This window comes from Muntiacus reevesi, chromosome 2 (genome assembly GCF_963930625.1).
Source record: "Muntiacus reevesi chromosome 2, mMunRee1.1, whole genome shotgun sequence".
Taxonomy (NCBI): domain Eukaryota; kingdom Metazoa; phylum Chordata; class Mammalia; order Artiodactyla; family Cervidae; genus Muntiacus; species Muntiacus reevesi.
The window spans coordinates 238,459,746-238,466,267 of NC_089250.1; positions in this window are offsets into that span (position 1 = coordinate 238,459,746).

A 6,522-nucleotide genomic window follows, 5' to 3' on the forward strand; every position below is an offset into this window, starting at 1 on the left:
TGGGATTCTCCAGGCAAAGATACTGAAGTGGGTTGCCATGCCCTCTTCCAGGGTATCTTCCCCATCCAGGGATCAAACCCCATCTCTTCTGCTCCAACCCACATCTCTTCTGTCTCCTGCATTGGCAGGCGGGTTCTTTACCTCTAGCACTACCTGGGAAGCCCCTTTTTAGCAATAAAGATTTTTAAATTAAGGTTTATGTACTTCTTAAAAGACATAATGCTGTTGGCACACTTACTATACTAATGTAGTGTAAACATAACCTTTACCTGTACTGGGAAACCAAAAATATTCATGTAACTCAATACATTGTGAGCTTTGATTTACTGTGGTGGCTTGGAACTGAACTGGAAATGTCTCCGAGGTATGCCTGTATTTGGGGGCTTTCTTGGTGCCTCAGATGGTAAAGATGGTAAAGAACCTGTATTTAGATTATGGTTGTTATCATTCATGCAGTAGCATCAATGAAGAATTGACTCTTTGCAGCAAGAGGATCGTTTTTGCAAATGTATTTGAGAGTTTCCCACCAGGGTTCACTCTGAATCCTGTGACAAACAGTTCTCTCTGCAAGTTCTTGGTCCTTTCTTTTACAGAAGCTCTCTTCCTCTGTGGTCAGTGGTTGCTCCTCTTCCACAGCATCACTTACACCAACTTCATGAAATCCCACGCTTTTTTGCAGGATTTGTAGTTTCACTCATAACCATGTGCTTTGTTTTGGCATGGTTGAATGTTGATAGCATCTGACAGTCAGCTCGGGACAGATTTTGCTGGCAATATGTGGTGTTTGAGAGAGAACTAACCTGTCAGCAGTGGCTGACCTTTGCTTACTGTGTACTTTGGACCTGTGAGATTCAGATATAGAGTACTCAGAGAGCTGGAACACCCCCCCCCCCGCCCCCCATTTTAAACTTGGGGAAATGCTCACTGAGGTTCTTGGCTGAGACTTACCCAGAGTTTCACAACCAGTAAGGACAGTTGTGGACCAAGATCCCAGAGTTCTTTCCTAGAGTTTCTGGAGGTGGGGATATGGATTAAGAAGATGGAGGAGGCTGAGTTGACGGTGAACCTAAACTCCAATTGTTTTCTTACAGCTTATTATATTATTATTATTATTTGCCACATCACATGGTATACAGGATCTCAGTACCCTAACAAGGGACTGAACCCGTGTCCCCTGCATTTGGGAGCCTGGAGTCTTAACCACTGGACCACCAGAGAAGTCACCTAAGCTCCAGTTATAAAATCATCATGATAGAGCTATCTGTCTCAAAGAGAAGAACCAAAAATATTGTCCCAGGCGTGTCTGTTGCAGGGGTTGGGGGAGGGAGAGCTACCCACTCATAGAGCCAAGCCGTGTGCTGACCATAGGCTTGGGAGTTCACATGAATTAACTCAGTGTTATAGCCATCCTGGGCTTCCCAGGTGGTGCTAGTGGTAAAGAATTCACCTGCCAATGCAGGAGAGGCAAGAGATGTGGGTTCGATCCCTGGGTGGGGAAGATCACCTAGAGTAGGAAGTGGCAACCCACTCCAGTATTCTTGCCTGGAAAACGCCATGGACAGGGAAGCCTGATAGGCTACAGTCCACGGGATTGCAAAGAGTAGGACGTGGCTGACTGAGCGAGCATGCACACATAGCCATCCTGTGAGCTGGTGTTGTTACCATCATCTCACAGTGAGAAAAGTGGGGATCAGAAGCCAAGTGACAGACTCCAGTCACATCCTGGGAGATCTTAAAACCCAGATCTGACTTTCAACTTTACCATTTCATTCCTGTTGCTAAAACCGCACCTCCTGGCAGCCTATTGGATGCAGCGCTAATCTGGTGTTAGTTTCCCAGTGCCCCCACTAGGGGTTTCTTTCCCCAATTTAGCACAGTAGGGTTTTCCATTGAGGCTTGTGTTAGTATTTCCCACACTTCAGCAGTTCTCTGTCCCGTGTCTCTGTCACCACTTTTTGCCATCAGCACATAACTCTTGTGCTATTATTTACCTGGCATTTTTCTTTAAACCATTTCACTTTTTTAAGGACAGATGTATATTTTAGGCTAAATAGGCAATGTTATCAGTTGCTATAAATAAAGAAAGTCATAAAAATAAATGTCATGTAAACAAGCAACATCCTCAATCAAGCTAGAAACCCTCACTTTGTTAAGAAAGGAATACAACTTGTACACCCACGTTCGTAGCAGCATATTCACAATACTCAAAAGATAGAAGCAACCTAAGTGTCTGTTGGTGAATGAATGGATAAACAATGTGGTCTATACATTCAAAAGAATATTATTCAGCTTTGAGAGGAGGCTAAAGGAAATTCTGACATATGTTTAACAGCATAGATTGACCATAAAGACATCATGTTAGGAGAACAAGCTACACACAAAACGGAAAATATTGCTTGATTCCACTGATAGGTGGTTCCTAGAGCAGTCAAACAGAGACTGAAAGTAGACTGGTGGTTACTCCAGGCTGTAGGGGGTGGGGAATGGGGAATTAGTGTTTAATGGGTACAAAGTTACAGTTTCCAGAGACCTAAAAGCTTTGAGGGTGGTGATAGTTACAATATGAATGTACTTAATGCCACTGAACTGTACACTTAGAAATGGCTAATATGGCAAACTTCATGTATATTTTTGCCACAATAAAAGAATCACTAAAAATCAGATATCCTGTTTTCTATGTCCAATAAAAGTTTGAAGAATGAAAATCAAAAGGACAGAAGGCGGTGGTAGAAAGGGGTTAGAGATAATTTAGTTCTAAACAGACACTTCTGGATGTCACTGGGATTGAGAAAGACTGAAAAGTAAATTACTTTTTCCTGGTGTGACTCAGTTTATATAATGTCCTGTCAGGGGTGCCACTTACTGCCCTCTTGCAGATCACCAAGGGGAGTAGCCCCCATGGTGAGAGACACATTGCAAGGGCTGGGGGTGGCTCTCTCAGGGTGGGGAGTGGGAGTTGGCTTGCCTTCCCCCCTGCCTGGGAGACTGAACAAGGGCCAGGCATGCCTCCCAAAGTAGATGCATCTGGAATGTTCCATAGGGGAACTGGAAGCAGGGAGGGCTTCCTAGAGTAGGGAGGACTTGAGATGGGCCCTAATGGATGGAGAGGAGCTGGTGTGCCCAGGTATGTGTGTGTCATAGCAGGATAAGAGCAGGGAGACGGGGATGAATGAGCTGAAGCTCCAATACTTTGGCCACCTGATTTGAAGAGCCAACTCTTTGGAAAAGACCCTGATGCTGGGAAAGATTGAGAGTAGGAGAAGAGGCGGGCAGTAGAGGATGAGATGGTTGGATACCATCACTGACTCAATGGACACGAGTTCGAGCCAACTCCGGGAGATGGCAAGGATGGGGAAATCTGGTGTGCTGCAGTCCATGGGGTTGCAAAGAGTCGGACACGACTGAGCGACTAAATAACAACAACAATGGCAATCACATCCCGAACTGGGCGGAAGTAGTGACTGGACGGGGCTAGACCCTGAAAGCAATGGGAGCCACTGCTGGTTCCTTGAGCTAGGGGTGAGTCTTGGCAGTGAGTTCCAGAATCTGGAGTGCAGGGCTATGTAACCAGCACCCCCAAAAGGCAGGGCGTAGTGAGGCAGGCCCAGATCCAGGATGAAAAATAGAGGGGATTTTGGGGTGAACAGGGCTTCCTCCTGAGTCCTGAGAGCAGCTGCTGGTGATGCAACCCTAGAGGTGGCCAGGAGACCTCAGAAAGGAAGGGAGAGCCTAGAGGTCAAGGGCTGGGTCATGGCCACAGAAAACCAAAGTGCGGAGGAGGGCAAGAATTTGTCTGAGTCGCCCAGCAGGAATGTGGCCGGGGTGTCAAGCATATAGGTGTCCCGGCAAAGTCTCTGCACCGCAGCTGGGGTGGGAGCCTGCACACGTGGGCCTGCACCTCCCTGAAATTTCCCTGTCTTGCAAGGAGCAGCTCCCTTCCATCCTGCAGGGAGCAGCTCCCTTTCTTCCTCCCACCAAGGCCACCTGAAGTACCTGTGTGCTGTGCTTGGCGGAGGCCACAGGGGCCCCCGCGTGGGGATGGGGAGAAGGGAGACCATGTTGGGACCTGCCTGTTTCTCTCTGTTGCTGCATCCCTATCTTACCCCCAGGGTAGAAAAGCTCATTCCTGAGTCAGAATTTTCCCAGGGAGTCCGGCTGGACCCCTGGCAAGAGAGAGCACCCTGTCTTCCCTCTGACACACACCGACACTTCCTCCCGTTGCTCAGGGTTCTGAGGAGGAAGCGGCAGATGTCGGACAGGCTTGTCCAGACCCCTGGCTCAAGGAGCAGCTGGCCACCTTTCCAGCCCCCAGGTCTGGCCACGTCTTCTGAGCTGTACTCTCAGTGAGGCCTTTCTCCAGAGGGCTCTGGACTGGGGAACTCTGGGTCAGGCCTTTGTCTTCCCCCTGCACCCCCAGGCCCCAGGCACCCCTCCTATGTGAAACCAAAGGGCTTCACGAACACTTCCAGGGACTCTGCAGCACTACCCTTGATAAGCCCCACATGACCCCACGAAGTGGTACTGTCACTGTCTCCATTGTGCAGAGGGGAAACTGAGGCTCAGAGAGTTTCCATCACTTGCGCCAAGTTACCCAGCCAGGAAATGGTGGGCCTGGGGTTGGAACCCAGGCATCGTGACCCCACACCTGCCTGAGGTCTTTACCATCATCTGCCTCATCGATCCTTGGCTCAGGCAGGGATCATTCTCCTTTTCCTACTCCTGGGGAAACTGAGGCCGAGAGAGCCCTCATCATCAAGGGTTCAGAGCCGAGTGGGTCTTGAACCCTGATGGGTGCCCCCAACATTGGTCTCATCCCTCTCTCTCCACTGACACCCAGCACCTCTGCAAATGTGAAACTGCCTCCAGGAAATGCTGCAGGCTCTGGCGGGTTTGCTATCAAGGAGTGAGCTGGGCGTGGCTATCAGCTTGGATGAAACAAACGGGCCTCTTCTAGCGAAAGAAGAAGTGCTGGGAGCGTGTGCTGTGCCGGTGTGAGGTGAAGGAGCAGAGGCCGCCTGCCCGCAGCACAGAGGTTCCCAACTTCCCCTTCTTCCTGCAGAAGGCAGCGGGTGGGCAGCGAGACAGCAGCAGCCGCACAGGTCAGCTCCTCTGTCTGCGTCTCCCCATGCCCCGCTCCCCCTAGACTCTGTCCTGACCCTTGGGTCCTCAGCGGGCGCTGGGCGCACCCCTGCCTGGGCGGTTGTTGGGCTGGTGACATCCCCGGAGCAGCAAGGTGGGGCTCACCTGCCTTCCCTTCACCAGTTCCTGGGCCTCTGATGGCAACTCCTAATCTCAGGACTGTAGTGATCTATGTTTTTGGTTTCCTTTTGTTTTCTGGTGGTGGGGGGACATATTTCTTTTTTTTTCTTTTTAACTTGAAGGATAGTTGGTTTACAATGTCGTGTTAACTTCTGTGGTACAGCAAAGGTACAGGTATATATGCATTCTTTTTCAAATATTCTTTTCCATTATGGTTTTTTAAAGTTAATGAATGAATGAATTAGCTTTTGGCTGCACGTGGGCTTGCTCTAGCTGAAGCGAGCAGGGGCTCCTCTCTAGTTGTGGTACGCGGGTTTCTCATCACCGTGGCTTCGCTTGTCCTAGAGCACAGGCTTCAGTAGTTGCGATACGCCAGCTTAGTTGACCCCGAGGCATGTGGGATCTTGCTGGGCCAGGAATCAAACCTGTGTCCCCTGCATTGGCAGGCAGATTCTTAACCAGCAGACCATCAGGGAAGTCCCCAAGATGGTTTGTCATAGGATTTTGAATATAGTTTCCTGTGTTATACATGAGTATCTTGTTGTTGAGATCTATGTTTTTGAAAAAAGACGTTTCAATTAAGGAGTAGTTAGGCTCTGGGTTCAAACCTTTACTCCTCTTACCCACTTTGTGGCCTGGGGCAAGTTATTGAACTTTGCTTTTCTCGACCTCAGTTTCCTCATCTGTAAAATGGGGCTAGTCCAGTAGCCTGCACCTCAGGTGACGGGGTGAGGGGCTGGCACAGAGTTGATGTTGGGCAAATCAGAGCAGGTGCGGTTCCTCTGAGTGCCCTGGACTGGAGCCTGGGGACAGCGTGTCCCAGGCAAAGGCTCTGGATCTGATTGGGTCATAGACCCCTCTGTTGGGCCCTCGTGGGACCTCCTGTTGGGAAATAATAGCACCTGTCAGGACTTCCCTGCAGAGATCACAGTTTCACTTTCACCCAGGCCATGGGGAGGTGGAGGTTGGAACTCCAGCCTGTGGTTGGCAGGAGCAGCTGTTGGGAGGGGCACGTGGGGCCCTACCCAGGAGCATACAGGTTCGGTGGGCTCTGGCGCTGTTGGGGAGAGGATGGGCTTTGGGGTACACAGCCAGCTCTGGAGAGGGAGAGGAAGGCAGGGGTTCTCCTGCTCAGTGTATTTCTGGCTGGGAATCTGGGTCAGAGTCTCAGATTCCCAGGAGTGTGGATCATGGATATGGTTGTTTGAGTCTCTCTTCCTGGGAAATGTGCTTCTCAGGTGGTGCCAGACGTAAAGAACATGC